Genomic DNA, 18047 nt, shown 5'->3' with positions numbered 1-18047 from the left:
AATTCAATATTATAGCAAGTGTCAATCAGACTACCAAAGTAGCTGTATTATTTTTCATTTCCACCAGTAACAAATGACATTTCCTATTGTTCCACATCCCCTACAGAATTTGTTCTTGTCATTGTTCACATTTTAGCCATTCTAAGTGTTATATAGTTGTATGTAATTGTATTTTTAATTTGCTTTTTCATGGCAGCATGTAATCTGGATTATTCTTCTGCATACTTATATACATAGTGTCTATTTTCTTTGGTGAGGTGTCCATAAAGTATATTGGTCCACATTTTATTTAGGCTGCTTTCATTTTTTTCTACCCAATCTGTATTTGTTTTATTTATTTTCATGCCTTGTTGCATTAGCAAGGATTTGGAGTAAAATATGGAAAAGGAATCATGAAAGGTGACATCCTTGCTTTTACCTGAACTTAGTGGAAAACTTCATGTTTTTGACCATTCGTCATAATGTAAGATAAAAGTTTCCTGTAGATCTTTGTTATCAACTTGAGAAAGCTCCAGTCTATTTCTTTAACTGAGAGTTTTTATGAAGAATGGGTTTTAGATTTTTCAAAGGTTTTCTGAATCTATTGATATGCTAATGATTGTCTTTAGGGTGTTGATATCATGGATATAATTATTTGATTTTAGAATGTTGAACCAGCTTTGCATACCTGGGATTATTCCCTCTCATTCATGATATAAAATTCTCTCAAAATATTGTTGGATTTGATTTGTTAATATTTTATTGAGGATTTTTGCATTGATATTCCTGAGAGATATTGGTCAGTTTCTTTTACTAGTCATATGTTCCTCTAAGTTTGGATGTTGTGGATTTAGTGTCAGACATTCATTTGGGGAGATTCTCAGTCATTTTTTAAAAATATTTTCTGTTCTTTGTTATCTTTATTCTCCTCCTGCTCTACCCATTATGTATAAGTCACAGCATTTTCATTGTTCCACAATTATTGATTACTCTTTTCTATTGATTTCTTTCCCGCCCATTTTCTCTTTTCTTTTGAGATTTAAAGGTTTCTCTTGATATGTCTTCAAGCTCACAGATATTTCTCCTCAGCCAGCTCTTTGACTGTTAACAAAATACGAGAGACTTGGTATTTTATAAACAACAGAATATTTTTGTTTTCTCATAATTGCTGAGGCTGAAAAGTTCAAGAACAAGTTACCAGGGGCTTCTCTGGTGGCACAGTGGTTAACAATCTGCCTACCAATAAAGGGGACACGGGTTAGAGCCCTGGGCCCGGAAGATCCCACATGCCATGGAACAACTAAGCCCATGCACCACAAATACTGAGCCTGTGCTCTAGAGCCCATAGGGCACAACTACTGAGCCCGTGTGCCACAACTACTGAAACCAGCATGGCTAGAGCCCATGCTCTTCAACAAGAGAAGCCACCCAATGAGAAGCCTGCACACTGCAACAAAGACCCAACGCAGCCAAAAAATTAATTAATTAATTAGTTAATTGAAAAAAAGAACAAATTGCCAGCTGACTTAGTGTCTGGTGAGAGACAAATATCTGGTCAATAATGTGGGTTTTCTCGCTCAGCACTGAAATTATGTAATGGGCATGAGATCTGTTTGCTACATTTATTAGGTCACTAATCCCATGTTTGAGGTCTCTGGCCTCATGACCTAATCACGTCCCAAAAGCCCCACCTCCTAATACCATCAAAATGGAAGCTGGGTTTCAAAATTTTAAAATTAGAGATACAAAATGTTTACACCATAACAGGGACAACAGAGTTAACTGATTTTTCCTTTCATGTTAAAGGTTTGCACATTTATATTTATTATATAATCCCCAAACCCTTTTTTTTTGTTTGTTTGTTTTTGTTTTGTGTGTGTGTGTGTGTGTGTGTGTGTGTGTGTGTGTGTGTGTGTGGTACGCGAGCCTCTCACTGTTGTGGCCTCTCCCATTGCGGAGCACAGGCTCCGGACGCGCAGGCTCAGTGGCCATGGCTCATGGGTCCAGCCGCTCTGCAGCATGTGGGATCTTCCCAGACCGGGGCAAGAACCCGTGTCCGCTGAATCGGCAGGCGGATTCTCAACCACTGCGCCACCAGGGAAGCCCCCTTGTTGTTTTTTTAAAGATTCTTTTCCCGTATATGCCAGTACACACCATTGAGTAGAGTTCCCTGTGCTATAAAGCAGGTCCTTATCAATACTTTTGTATTTTGTATATACTAGTGTGTATATGTAAGTCCCAATCTCCCAATTTATCCCTCCCCCACTTATCCCCTGGTAACCATAAGTTGGTTTTATATATCTATGACTCTATTTCTGTTGTGTAAACAAGTTCATTTGTACCTTTTTTTTCTTTTTTAGATTCCTCATATAAGCAATATCATATGATATCTGTCTTTCTGTGTCTGACTTCCTTCACTCAGTATAACAATCTCTAAGTCCATCCATGTTTCTACAAAACCCTTAATTGTTAAGGATAACTCTCAGTTTTTTCCAGTACCATCAGCAATTCTTTCTGGCAGACATGTGATAACACTTTTTAAACAGGGATATTGAGACCAAGCCTCCTGACCTGCAAACAAACAAAACATTATTCGTATAGTGAAAACTTTGCACATCAAAGGATGAAAGTACTTTTTCTAAATCCGTTTGCACCCACTGCTGACAGAGGGCAGAGGAGTTTGACTCACTAATCTTCCTTACATGCACTTCTTCCTAATGGGGTATTCCATCTAAAACTTATAAGAAGCGGGAATGCATCATGGAACACACCAAACCCTACCACTGATTCTGAAGCAGCAAAAAAAACCATGATGAATCCATTCAAAGGGTTCTGTCCACATTGTTACAGTAGTTTCCCTCGCACTGTGAACCCTTTTCAAATCCTAACACTTGAACCTATTTTTATTTTTTTCAACAAAAATAATGTTAATCTGCAGTCACACACTCCAGTAATATTACACTATCCCTTGTGCAAGTATGTAGGGATTCAAGGAGCTATGGGAGGCTATCATGAGAGGTTGCCTAGCGTAATTAGGACATTTCATTTAATGTTGGCTCTTCTCCCTAAGATGTCTGCTGTCCTCTTCTTTTTGTAGCTACCAGCATTGAGAAAGTGACCAAGATAAGGCCCTTCTCTTTTACTGCCCATGAATGCAGCTGTGATTAACCCCACAGACCTTGGTGACTCAAGAATGCCCTGAACCTACTGACCCTCCATGCATGGCATGACATAGATAAGGATGGTGAGGTGTATACTTGTATAGAGCATGCTATAAAATTTTCGACTCTTCCCGTCCTCATAATTCCAAACAAAAGATTTCTTTGGATTTCTGCTTAATGCTGCTGGAGTTGGTACATAAGTTGTGGGAGGTATCAGAGCACACCAAAAGAGAGGGTAACTGCACAGAAAATACAAGCAGGTACATTTCTGTATAGTTTCAAGCAGCTTATTTGTTATATCAACCATGGTGACATGTTGACCCTTCCTCTTTCTACTAGTAGTACAACAAACATAAAGGATATTTAGGCTGTTTATTTTATCCCCACCTCTCACAGTTGATCTGCATTCACATATAGGACAATGAAGGGCAATTTCTACCATCTTAACCAATACTTGAGAACTAGAAAATGTCCAGATTTTTCCGGGGATTATTTTCATATTCCCCAATCAGGCCTATGAAGGAATCTTACCCATTGTGTTTAATGAAGTCATATCTCTGACGGCATCCCATCATCAACAAAACTGGAAAGAAATTTGAAGGGTCTTAGATTTTACCATATTTGAAATTCCAATATTTTAGCCTGACACATTTTTGGATTTTAGAAAAGAAATATTTTAAATGAGACAAAAAATCATTTTTATGATACAAAAAGACAGCAATAATTTTATATTTTTATCAGTTCCACTTGCACAGAAAAGTCTCATGGGGTTATGTAAAGCAGTCCTGTTGGGTGCTGTGCATGGTGCAAGTATGGATTAAAGCTTAGGAATCTTAAGCTTCAGTCACCTGAAACTTTTAAATTAGGATGAAAGCAATCCTGTCCAATATTTGAACAGAGCAAGACACTGTCTTTATTTTATTTGTCAGGTAATTAATCTATCTTTTGCCCCAAGGAGAGAAACAACTTGCATCTTCCATCAATGTGCTGTACAAAAATCTTTGAACACAGAGTGCAAGCAGAGGCTGATACAAGATGTGAAAAAAAGAGAGACCCTTGTGGCATTTTCTCCTAACTTATTGCAATCTCCCATTTAAAACGTGGGAATAATCAATCTTCTGAGGAAAAAGACCCAAGGAAGGTTTTTGCTTCTGTGGAATAATGGGATTGCTAAAGATTTCAGGAGGCGAGATGAATTAGTGAGAATGGCCATGAGAAATCAGAGAAAAGTCAGATCCATGGATGAAGTGATGTTTACCTCTGTGAATCAATGAGAATAGGAGCAAATGAAAAGAAAGCTGAATACAACATTTTCTGAATAAATGTGACCTTTCAGCTGTCATAGAAAAATTAATACTCACTATGATACAACATATTTAGTTTAGAAAGTTAACTTAAATTTAAAGCTTAATAATTAGATTTATTGAAGGAATGAAAAGATCTTTGTGGTTAAGGATAAATAATGTACTATGCTACAGATAAGAAGACTACATAAATAAATAGAAATGACTAAATAAATAAATAAAGAGGAAAATAACAAATTAGATGTTATTAACATTAAAAACTGACACTCATCTAAAGAAGGAGAAGGAGAGACAGAAAGAGAGAAGAACTCATAACAAGCATATATTAAAAACTCCTAAATAAGAAGTCTTCAGATGTTAAAAAAAAGAAGTCTTCAATAAGAAGAAAATGTAATAGCAAAAATGGGGAAAATATACCAAAAGATATTTCAAAAAAGAGAATACAGAATGTTAAGTAAACATATCAAAAGATGCTTGGCTTCTTAGTAGTTAATTAAATGCAAAAAACTGATACCTGATATTATGACTCACCAACCAGAAAGTCCAAATGAAAATGACAGGTACTATCAACTTTCACAAGAATGTGTATAATCCTTGAATCTCATTCACTGTTGCTGAGGATGAAAAATCATACAAATGTTTTGAAAATATTTAGAAATACCTAAAAAGATAAACACATGAAAGCTATGACTTGAAAATTTTACTACTACATGTATACTGAACAATAATTTATACACACACCACCAAATCTCAAGTTCTAGAATTTATATACCAGTGCTATTCTCAAAAGACACAAACTGAAAATCACTCATACTGTAATACACATTATAATAAATTAATTAATAGTTAAATATTTACACTATGGAATCCTATACAACAGTGACAATGCATGATCACAACAGGCAAGCATATAGGCATATTCACAAGCAACATAAAATTAAAAAGCCCAATCCAAAAGTGATTTTATGTACTATAACATTTATATAAAATACAAAATACTGGTAACATAATCTTTTTGTTAGATATAAGAACAATATTAAACCTTAAGGGGACTCACTAGAATGGAACCAGGGGGCCTCTGAGTATCTGGCAATTTTCTGTGTCTTTATCTAGAAGCTATGTATAGAGTGTATTCGGATTCTGAATTTTCTGAAATTTGTCATTTCCTTACAAACCATGCATGGTTTTAGTTGTTTTTTATACATAACAAAAAGTAAGAAACATAGACTAGGGAAGGTAATTATATTAGCACTTTAATATCCATGCTTTTCAAGGTGGAAGTAAAAGGTATTAAATACTTGACATTGTGATTACTTCTTAAAAGTAAAGTGAAAATTTGAGATTAATAAATAAGACAGACTTCTTCATATACAATCCTCAAAGAAGAGGGGTAGAAAAGAGTATTATTATTTTTTATTTAATACAGAATCATTAAGATAGAAAAATAATGAAAACACACTAGGTTTAAAAAAGAGCACACTGGATTTCCCCAGTGGCACAGTGGGTAAGAATTTGCCTGCCAATTCAGGGGACAGGGGTTCAATACCTGGTCTGGGAAGATCCCACATGCTGCAGAGCAACTAAGCCCATGTGCCACAACTACTGAGCCTGCACTCTAGAGCCTGCAAGCAATAACTATTGAGCCTGCATGACACAGCTGCTGAAGTCCATGCACCTAGAGGCCATAATCCACAAGAGAAACCACCGCAAGGAGAAGCCCGTGCACCACAACAATGAGTAACCCCTGCTTGACATAACTAGAGAAACCCTGTGCAGCAACGAAGACCCAACGCAATGAAAAATAAATAAAATTAAATCTTTTGACTTCTGAGATGACTCACTCACATGGCTGTAGGTAAGAGGCCTCAGTTCCTTGACACATGGATCTGTCCTTAGGGCTGCTTGAGTGTCCTCATGACATGGAAGCTGGCTTACCCTCGGATGAGTGATCTAGCAGAAACCAAAGCAGAAGCTGCAATGTCTTTGATAACTTTGGAAGCTGCAATTTGTCATTTCTGGAATTTCTTATTAGTTAAACAGTGAGCCCTTTTCAAGTGCGAGGAGCCTCACAGGTACATGAAGACTGGGAGATAACTAGGGGATAATTGGGCCATCTTGGAGGCTGGCTACCAAAGTGGCTGACTAGCCGAAGACTGGATTTTGTTTTCTTCACTTCTGAAGAGAAAATGGTCAGTGAATCCCATTGGTGGTCTTTGAGATGTACCAAAGCTACCTCTTGCTCTCACCCCCAGCCGTGTGGCTGACAGGGTCTTGCTGCTCTGGCCGGGTGTCAGGCCTGTGCCTCTGAGGTGGGAGAGCCAAGTTCAGGACATTTGTCTACCAGAGACCTCTGGCACCTTATAATATCAAATGACGAAAACTCTCCCAGAGATATCTGTCTCAGTGCCAAGACCCAGTTCCAGTCAGAGACCAGCAAGATACAGTGTTGGACATCCCATGCCAAACAACTAGCAAAACAGGAATGCAGGCCCACCCAGTAGCAGAGGGGCTGCCTAAAATCATAATAAGGCCACAGACACCCCAAAACACACCATCAGATGCGGACCTGTCCACCAGAAAGACAAGATCCAGACACACCCACCAGAACACAGGCACTAGTCTCCTCTACCAGAAAGCCTACACAACCCACTGAACCAACCTTAGACACTGGGGGCAGACACCAAAAACAATGGGAAGTACGAATCTGCAGTCTGCGAAAAGGAGACCCCAAACACAGTCCCCAAAGCCAAATGAGAAGACAGAGAAACACACAGCAGATGGAGGAGCAAGGTAAAAACCCACCAGACCAAACAAATGTAGAGAAAACAGGCAGTCTACCTGAAAAAGAATTCAGAGTAATGGTAGTAAAGATGATCCCAAATCTTGGAACTGGAATGGAGAATATACAAGAAACGTTTAACAAGGTCCTAGAAGAACTAAAGAGCAAACAAACAATGATGAACAACACAATAAACGGAATTTTAAATTCTCTAGACGGAAACAATAGCAGAATAACTGAGGCAGAAGAATGGATAAATGACCTGGAAGATAAAATAGTGGAAATAACCACTGCATAGCTGACTAAAGAAAAAAGAAGGAAAAGAACTGAGGACAATCTGAGACACTCTGGGACAATATTAAACACACCAACATTCGAATATCAGGGTCCCAGAAGTAGAAGAGAAAAAGAAAGAGACTGAGAAAATATTTGAAGAGATTATAGTTGAAAACTTCCCTAATATGGGAAAAAAAATCATTAATCAAGACCAGGAAGTACAGAGAGTCCCATACAAGATAAACACAAGGAGAAACATGCCAAAACATATATTAATCAAACTATCAAAATTAAATACAAAGAAAAAATATTAAAAACAGCAAGGGAAAAACAACAAATCACATACAAGGGAATCCCCATAAGTTTAACAGCTGATCTTTCAGCAGAAAATCTGCAAGCCACAATAGACTGGTGGGACATATTTAAAGTGATGAAAGGGGAAAAGCTACAACCAAGATTACTCGACCCAGCAAAAATCTCATTCAGATTTGACAGAGAAATTAAAACTTTACAGACAAGCAAAACTAAGAGAATTCAGGACCACCAAACTATCTTTACAACAAATGCTAAAGGAACTTCTCTAGGCAGGAAACACAAGAGAATGAAAAGACCTACAATAGCAAACCCAAACAATTAAGAAAATGGTAATAAGAACATACATATCAATAATTACCTTAAATGTAAATGGATTAAATGCGCCAACCAAAAGACATAGACTGGCTGAATGGATGTGAAAACATGACTGGTATATATGCGGTCTACAAGAGACCCACTTTAGACCTAGGGATACATGCAGACTGAAAGTTAGGGGATGGAATAAGATAATCCATGCAAATGGAAACCAAAAGAAATCTAGAGTAGCAATTCTCATATCAGACAAAAAAGACTTTAAAATAAAGACTATTACAGGAGACAAGGAAGGACACTGCATAATGATCAAGGGATCAATCCAAGAAGAAGATATAACAATTGTATATACTTAAGCACCCAACATAGGAGCAACTCAATACATAAGGCAAATGCTAACAGCCATAAAAGGGGAAATTGATAGTAAAACAATCATAGTAGGAGATTTTAGCACCCCTCTTTCACCAATGAACAGATCATCCAAAATGAAAGTAAATAAGGAAACACAAGCTTTAAATGATACATTAAACAAGATGGACTTAATTGATATTCACAGGACATTCCATCCAAAAACAACAGAATACACTTTTTATCAAGTGCTCGTGGAGCATTCTCCAAGACAGATCATATCTTGGGTCACAAATCAAGCCTTGGTAAATTTAAGAAAATTTAAATCATTATCAAGTATCTTTTGCAACCACAATGCTATCAGACTAGATATCAATTACAGGAAAAAAATCTGTAAAAAATAACAAACACATGGACGCTAAACAATACTATACTTAATAACTAAGACATCACTGATGAAATCAAAGAGGAAATTAAAAAATACCTAGAAACAAATGACAATGAAAACATGAAGACCCAAAACTTATGGAATGCAGCAAAAGTAGTTCTAAGAGGGAAGTTTATAGCAATACAATTCTACCTCAAGAAACAAGAAACATCTCAAATTAACGAGCTAACCTTACACCTAAAGCAATTAGAGAAAGAAAGAAAAAAAACAAAGTCAGCAGAGGAAAGGAATCATAAAGATCAGATCAGAAATAAATAAAAAAGAAATGAAGGAAACAACAGCAAAGATCAAAAAAACTAAATGCTGGTTCTCTGAGAAGATAGACAACATTGATAAACCATTAGCCAGACTCATCAAGAAAAGAAAAGAAGGGAGAAGACTCAAATCAATAGAATTACAAATGAAAAAGGAGAAGTAACAACTGTCACTGCAGAAATACAAAATATCATGAGAGATTACTGCAAGCAACAATATGCCAATAAAATGGACAACCTGGAAGAAATGGACAAATTCTTAGAAAAGCACAACCTTCCAAGACCGAACCAGGAAGAAATAGAAACTATAAACAAACCAATCCCAAGCACTGAAATTGAGACTGTGGTTATAATCTTCCAACAAACAAAAGCCCAGTACCAGATGGCTTCACAGGCAAATTCTATAAAACATTTAGAGAAGAGTTAACACCTATCCTTCTCAAACTCTTCCAAAATAGAGCAGAGGGAGGAACTCTCCCAAACTTATTCTATGAGACCATCAACTCCCTGATACCAAAACCAGACAAAGATGTCACAAAGAAAGAAAACTACAGGCCAATATCACTGATTAACATAGATGCAAAAATCCACAGCAAAATACTAGCAAACAGAATCCAACAGCGCATTAAAAGGATCATACACCAAGATCAAGTGGGGTTTATCCCAGGGATGCAAGGATTCTTCAATACATGCAAATCAATGTGATACACCATACTAAAAAGCTTAAAGATAAAAACCATATGGTCATCGATGCAGAAAATGTTTTCAACAATATTAAACAAAAATTTATGATAAAAACCCTCCAGAGGGCTTCCCTGGTGGCGCAGTGGTTGAGAATCCGCCTGCCGATGCAGGGGACGCGGGTTCGTGCCCCGGTCCGGGAAGATCCCACGTGCCGCGGAGCGGCTGGGCCCGTGAGCCATGGCCGCTGAGCCTGTGCGTCCGGAGCCTGTGCTCCGCAACGGGAGAGGCCACAACAGTGAGGCCCGCATACCACAAAAAAAAAAAAAAAAAAAAAAAAAAAAAAAAAAAAAAACCTCCAGAAAGTAGGCATAGAGGGAGCTTTCCTCAACATAATAAAGGCCATATGTGACAACCCACAGCCAACATTGTTCTCAATGGTGAAAAAGTGAAAGAAACCATTTCCACCAAGATCAGGAACAAGACAAGGTTGCCCACTCTCACCACTATATTTAAAAATACTTTTGGAATTTTTAGCTACAGCAACCAAAAAGGAAAAAGAAAGAAAAGGAATCCAAATCAGAAAGAAGTTAAGCTCTCACTGTTTGCAGATGACATGATACTATACATAGAGAATCCTAAAGATGCTACCAGAAAACTACTAGAGTTAATCAATGAATCTGGTAAGGTTTCAGCATACAAAATTAATGTACAGATATCTCTCTTTTTCATTCCTATACACTAAAGATGAAAAATCTGGAAGAGAAATTAAGGAAACACTCCCATTTGCCACTGCAACAAAAAGAATAAAACACCTAGGAATAAACCTACCTAAGGAGACAAAAGACGTTTACTCAACAAACTATAAGACACTGAGGAAAGAAATCAAAGATGACACAAACAGATAGATATACCATGTTCTTAGATTGGAAGAATCAACATTGTGAAAATGACTGTACTACCCAAAGCAATCTACAGATTCAATGCAATCCATATCAAACTACCAATGGCATTTTTCAGAGAAGTGGAACAAAATATTTCACAATTTGTATGGAAACACAAAAGATCCTGAACCGCCAAAGCAATCTTGAGAAGGAAAACAGAGCTGGAAGAATCAGGCTCCATGACATCAGACAATACTACAAAGCTAGAGTAGTCAAGACAGTATGGTACTGGCACAAAAACAGAAATATAGATCAATGGAACAGGAGAGAAAGCCCAGAGATAAGCCCATGTACATATATATGGTCACCTTATTTTTGAGAAAGGAGGCAAGAATACACAATGGAGAAATCATAGCCTCTTCAATAAGTGGTGCTTTGAAAACTGGACAGCTAAAGGTAAAAGAATGAAATTAGAAGAGTCCCTAACACCATACACAAAAATAAACTCAAAATGGATTAAAGACCTAAATGTAAGCCCAGACACTATAAAACTCTTAGAGAAAAACGTAGACAGAACACTCTATGACATCAATCACAGCAAGATCCTTTTTGACCCACCTCCGAGAGAAATGGAAATAAAAACAAAAACAAACAAATGAGACTTAACACCTTTTGCACAGCAAAGGAAAATGAAAACAAGATGAAAAGACAACCTTCAGAATGGGAGAAAATGTTTGCCAATGAAGCAACTGACAAAGGATTAATCTCCAAACTTTACAAGCAGCCCATGCAGATCAATATCAAAAAAACAAACAACCCAATCCATAAATGGGCAGAAGACCTAAATAGACATTTCTCCAAAGAAGATTTACAGATTGCCAACAAACACTTGAAAGAATGCTCAACATCACTGATCATCAGAGAAATGCAAATCAAAATTACAATGAGGTATCACCACACACAGGTAAGAATGGCCATCAATAAAAAATCTAGAAACAGTAAAGGCTGCAGAGCTGTGGAGAAAAGAGAACCCTCTTGCCCCATTAGTGGGAGTGTCAATTGATACAGCCACTATCGAGAACAGTATGGAGGTTCCTTAAAAACCTAAAAATAGAACTACCATATGACACAGCAATCCCACTACTGGGAATATACCTAGAGAAAACCATAATTCAAAAAGAGCCATGTTCCACAATGTTCATTGCAGCTCTATTTGCAATAGCCAGGACATGGAAGCAATCTAAGTGTCCATCAACTGATGAATGGATAAAGAAGATGTTGCACATCTTCAATATAAAATGGAATATTACTCAGCCATAAAAAGAAATGAAATTGAGTTATTTGTACTGAGGTGGATGGACCTAGAGTCTGTCATACAGAGGGAAGTAAGTCAGAAAGAGAAAAACAAATACTGTATGCTAACACACATATATGGAATCTAAAAAAAAAAAAGGAAAAAAATGGTTGGGAAGAACCTAGGGGTAGGACAGGAATAAAGATGCAGACATAGAGAATGGACTTGAGGACATGGGGAGGGGGAAGGGTAAGCTTGGATGAAGTGAGAGAGTGGCATGGACTTATATATACTACCAACTGTAAAATAGATAGCTAGTAGGAAACAGCTGCATACCACAGGGAGATCAGCTCAGTGCTTTGTGATCATTTAGATGGTTGGGATAGGGAGGGTGGGAGGGAGACACAAGAGGGAGGAGATATGGAGATATATGTATATGTAGAGCTTGTTCACTTTGTTGTAAAGCAGAAACTAACAAACCATTGTAAAGCAATTATAGTCCAATAAAAATGACAAAAAATAAATAAATACATACATACATAATTTATGCCCCCCCAAAGTTAAATAATTTTTAAATAAATAAGAGCACTCAATAGCATGGTAACTCTAAACCTAAGTATTTTCAGTACTATAGTAAATGTAAATGGATTAATATCTCCTATTAAAGTATAATTTTTTATATTATGTGCAACTAAATTTATTTCACAATATATAGGTAAAATAAAAGAATTACATTACAAAGGAGAAAACATTCAATGTATTTAAAAACAATAAAACAATAAGCATATATCATGCCTATAATAAGCATATAATAAGCATATATAATATATAATTTACAAGCATATATAAGCATATAATATCATGCTTATAATAAGCATATAATAAGCATCTTAGATAAAGTAGTCTTTAATTCAGAACAATTTGCCATTATTGTTTTTTATTTGATTATTCCATAATCAAATCCAACAATATTTTGAGAGAATTTTATATCATGAATGAGAGGGAATAATTCCAGTTATGCAAGGCTGGTTCAACATTCTAAAATCAAATAATTATATCCATCATATCAACACCCTAAAGACAGTCATTAGCATATCACTAGATTCAGAAGACCTTTGAAAAAACCTAAAACCCATTCTTCATAAAAACTCTCAGTTAAAGACTCTCAGTTAAAGAAATAGACTGGAGCTTTCTCAAGTTGATAACAAAGATCTACAGGAAACTTTTATCTTACATCATGATTAATGGTCAAAAACATGAAGCTTTTTCACTAAGTACAGGTAAAAGCAAGGATGTCCCCTTTCACGACTCCTTTCCGTATTTAATCCAAGTCCTTACTAATGTAATAAGGCATGAAAATAAATAAAACAATACAGATAGGGTAGAAAAAAAATGAAAGCAGCGTAAATAAAATGTGGACCAATATATTTTGTGGACACCTCACCAAAGAAAATAGACACTATGCATATAAGTATGCAGAAGAATAATCCAGATTACATGCTGCCATAAAAAAGCAAATTAGGGCTTCCCTGGTGGTGCAGTGGTTGAGAGTCTGCCTGCCGATGCAGGGGACACGGGTTCGTGCCCCGGTATGGGAAGATCCCACATGCCGCAGAGCGCCTGGGCCCGTGAGCCATGGCCGCTGAGCCTGCATGTCCGGAGCCTGTGCTCCGCAACGGGAGAGGCCACAACAGTGAGAGGTCCGCGTACCGCAAAAAAAAAAAAAAAAAAAAAAAAAAGCAAATTAAAAATACAATTACATACCACTATGTAACACTTAGAATAGCTAAAATGTGAACAATGACAAGAACAAATTCTGTAGGGGATATGGAACATTAGGAAATGTCATTTGTTATTGGTGGAAATGAAAAATAATACAGCTACTTTGGTAGTCTGATTGACACTTGCTATAATATTGAACATTCTCTTACTGTACAATCCAGCAAGTGTTCTCATGGATATTTACTGAAAGTAGTTTAAAGCATACTTCCAGATGAAAACCTGCATATGGATATTTATAGCACCTAATTCAATATTGCCAAAATGTGAATGAAACTAAGGTGTCCTCCAATAGGTGAATGAAATGATATAGTATTAATATATTCTGGGAATGGGATAATATTGAGCACTAAGAAAGTAAGCTATCAAGCCATAAAAATATATGGGAATTCTTTTTTTCTTTTGAAATATAGGTGATTTCCTTTATTTTTTAATTTAAATTTTATTGGAGTATAGTTGATTTACAATGTTGTGTTCATTTCAGCTGCACAGCAAGTGATTCAGTTACACATATGCATATATTCATTCTTTTTCAGAGTCTTTTCTGCTAAAGGTATTCCCAGAATATTGAGTAGAGTTCCCTGTGCTATACAGTAGGTCCTTGTTGCTTATCTATACTATATATAGTAGTATTTGTATGTTTACCCCAAGTTCCTGATTGATCCCTACCCCCCACCTTTCCCCCTTGGTAACCATAAGTTTGTTTTCCAAGTCTGTGAGTCTGCCTCTGTTTTGTAAGTTAGTTCATTTGTATCAATTTTTAGTTTCCACCTAGAAGTGATATCACACAATATTTGTCTTACTCTGTCTGACTTGCTTCACTTAGTATGATCATCTCTAGGTCCATCCGTGTTACTGCAATTAGCATTATTTTCTTCTATTTTTTTTTTCTTTTGCAGTACACGGGCCTCTCACTGTTGTGGCCTCTCTTATTGTGGAGCACAGGCTCAGGATGTGCAGGCTCCGGACGCGCAGGCTCAGCAGCCATAGCTCACAGGCCTAGTAGCTCCATGGCATGTGGGATCTTCCCGGACTGGGGCATGAACCCGTGTCCCCTGCATCTGCAGGTGGACTCTCAACCACTGTGCCACCAGGGAAGCCCCTATTTTCTTCTATTTTATGGCTGAGTCATATTCCATTATATATATGTATCACATATTCTTTACCTATATTCGTATGTTGATGGACATTTTGGTTGCTTCCATGTCTTCGCTATTGTAAAGAGTGTTGCAGTGAACATTGGGGAAGATGTGTCTTTTCGATTTATGCTTTCCTCCAGATATGCACACAGGAGTGAACTTGCTGAATCATCTGGTAACTATTTTATTTTATTTCATTTCATTTCAATTTCAATTTTTTGGAGTATAGTTGATTTACAATGTTGTGTTACTTTCTGTTGCACAGCAGAGTGAAGCAGTTATACATATATCCAATCCTTTTTGGATTCCTTTCCCATACAGGTCATTAAAGAGTATTGAGTAGAGTTCCTCAAGTGCTATACAGTAGACCCTTATTTCTTATCTCTTTTATATATAGTGGTGTGTATATGTCAATCCCAATTTATCCCTCCCACCTTCCCTTACTCTGGTAACCTCCATTCTGTGCTCCATAGTGGCTGTTACCAATTGGCATTGCCACCAATAGTGTAGTATTGGCGGCGCAGTGGTTAAGAATCTGCCTGCCAGTGCAGGGGACACAGGTTCGAGCCCGGGCCCAGGAAGATCCCACACGATGCAGAGCAACTAAGCCTGTGCATCACAACTACTGAGTCTGTGCTCTAGAGCCCACGAGACACAACTACTGAGCTCACGTGCCACAACTACTGAAGCCTCTGTGCCTAGAGCCTGTGCTCTACAACAAGAGAAGCCACCGCAAAGAGAAGGCTGCGTACCACAACAATGAGTAACCCCCGCTTGCTGCAACTATAGAAAATCTGCGCACAGCAGTGAAGACCCAAAGCAGATTAAAAAATAATAATAAGAAGTAGTAGGTTTCTCTTTTTTCCACAACTTCTGAAGCATTTCTTGTTTCTAGACATTGTGAGAATGGCTATTCTGAGTGGTTCCAGATGATACTTTTTTGTACATCTGATTTGCATTTGTCTAACGTAAAGCAATGATGAGCATCTTCATATGTGTATTTTTTGAACAGTGTGAATAAAATTTACCCCTTGAAAAAGGGTTATTGAAGGGTTGCCTTGTTTTGAAGTCTATTTCGATTACCTACCCCGAGACTTTTTTTTTTTTTCGGTACGTGGGCCTCTCACTGCTGTGGCCTCTCCCATTGCCGAGCATAGGCTCTGGACACGCAGCCTCAGTGGCTATGGCTCACGGGCCCAGCCGCTCCATGGCACGTGGGATCCTCCCAGACCGGGGCATGAACCCTTGTCCTCTTCATGGGTAGGAGGACTCTCAACCACTGCGCCACCAGGGAAGCCCCCCAAGACATTTTTGAGGGCTATTGTCATTTACAGCTCCCCAGGCATTGTGAATATGAAATGCCTATAAGGTCCGGTTTTAGAATTTTGTTATGGGAAAGAGAAGGCGGCAGGATTTCTCCTGTCCCTCTCTGGTTACTGACACAACCTTAGATGTAGGGAAAATCCTGTTCCTGGCTTTTATATTAGAGTGGGATGTGCCTGACCAAACAGGTAAGGGCTTCCGTCCCATTCCTCCTTCCCCCTTACCCTTCATCCCCCGGACAAGCATAACCCCCTGCACAGTCACCTGTTGAGGGGGCTGTCTTGTAGAGTGCGATGACCCTAACGAAGGAGTCGGGAGGTCGGAACCCAAACACCAGGATATGTTGAGACCAGGTGATTTTCCAAATGTCATGCAGCCCAGAGAGTCCACCATCCTTTGGGTGTCAGAGGGTTGGTTTAGTAGTATGAGGGCACACTTAGATCTGGAGATTGTGATCCCATGCAGAGGGGACCAGGTACTACATGTTCAAGGGGGGTGAATTAGCTGGCATATCCTCCCGAGGTCCTCAGGCCCACAACAGTCCAGCTTTGGGACCACATTGTGTCTGTGTCCAAGGATGTGACACTAGCACGTTCACCGTGACTAAATGAATTTAGTGATCATTTTTCTTTTCTATAATTTAATTTTAAATTTATAATGGAGTAGAGTTGATTTACCATGTTGTGTTCATTTTTGATATACACCAACATGATTCATTTATACAGAGATGACTATATATTCTTTTAGGAATTATTTTCCCATTGAGGTTACTAAAGAGTGTTGAGAAGAGTTCCAAGTGCTCTATAGCAGGTCCATGTTGATTACAAGTTTTCTCTCTGTAAATATGTATATACTAACTCCAACCTCATGATTTATGCCTCCAACACACCTTTCAAGTTTGGTAACCATAAGTTTGTGTTCTAAGCCTGGGACTCTGTTTCTGTGTTGTAAGATAGTACCTTTGTATCAATTTTTAGATTCCACAGATAAGCAATATCATATGATATTTATCATTGTCTGCTTTATGCCACTTAGTATGAATGTATCTAGGTCCTTCCGAGTGGCTGCAAATGGCCTTATTTCATTCATTTCATGGCTGAGTAATATTCCATTGTACATATCTACCATAATTTCTTTATCCAGTCTTCCTTCCAAGGACGTTTAGGTAGCTTCTAAGTAGAGGCTCTTGTAAACAGGTCTGCATAAATTTTGGAGTGCCTGGATCCTGTCAATTTACGTTTTTTCCAAGATACAGGCCCAAGAGTGGAAACACCATATGCTCTGAAGCTCTGTTTTTCAGATTTTTAAGCAATCACCACCCACTTCTCCAGAGTGGCTGTTAGCAATTTACATTCCCACCATCAGCTTGTCAGGGTTCCCTTTTCTAGACACCCTGTCCTGCATTTCAGGTTTTACACTTTGTGAGGTTGGCCATTCTGACGGGTGCGAAGTGATACCTCTTTGTAGTATTAATTTACATTGCCCGCCTGTTTTGTTGGCCAAAAATGGAGTAAGGGTTTTTCCTGAATATATTAAGGAATAACGCATACGGCCTTTTTGGCCAACTGCATCATTGGCGATGTTCAGCAGCTTTGCATGTGCTTTAACAGCGAGTGCAAACTACCTCTTGAAATCCCTTTCCTGCAGTTCTGCCTTGCTTACAAGACCTTTACGAATACTTGGCTTCAGCAATGACTCCATTAGAGGTGTCAATTACAACCCTGCATGTTTGTGAACTGCAGTGCCCCTGAGCACCAGTTTTCAACTTGTT

The sequence above is a fragment of the Kogia breviceps genome, chromosome 12 (assembly GCF_026419965.1).
Source record: "Kogia breviceps isolate mKogBre1 chromosome 12, mKogBre1 haplotype 1, whole genome shotgun sequence".
Taxonomy (NCBI): Eukaryota; Metazoa; Chordata; class Mammalia; order Artiodactyla; family Physeteridae; genus Kogia; species Kogia breviceps.
This window is presented reverse-complemented; position numbering follows the sequence as displayed.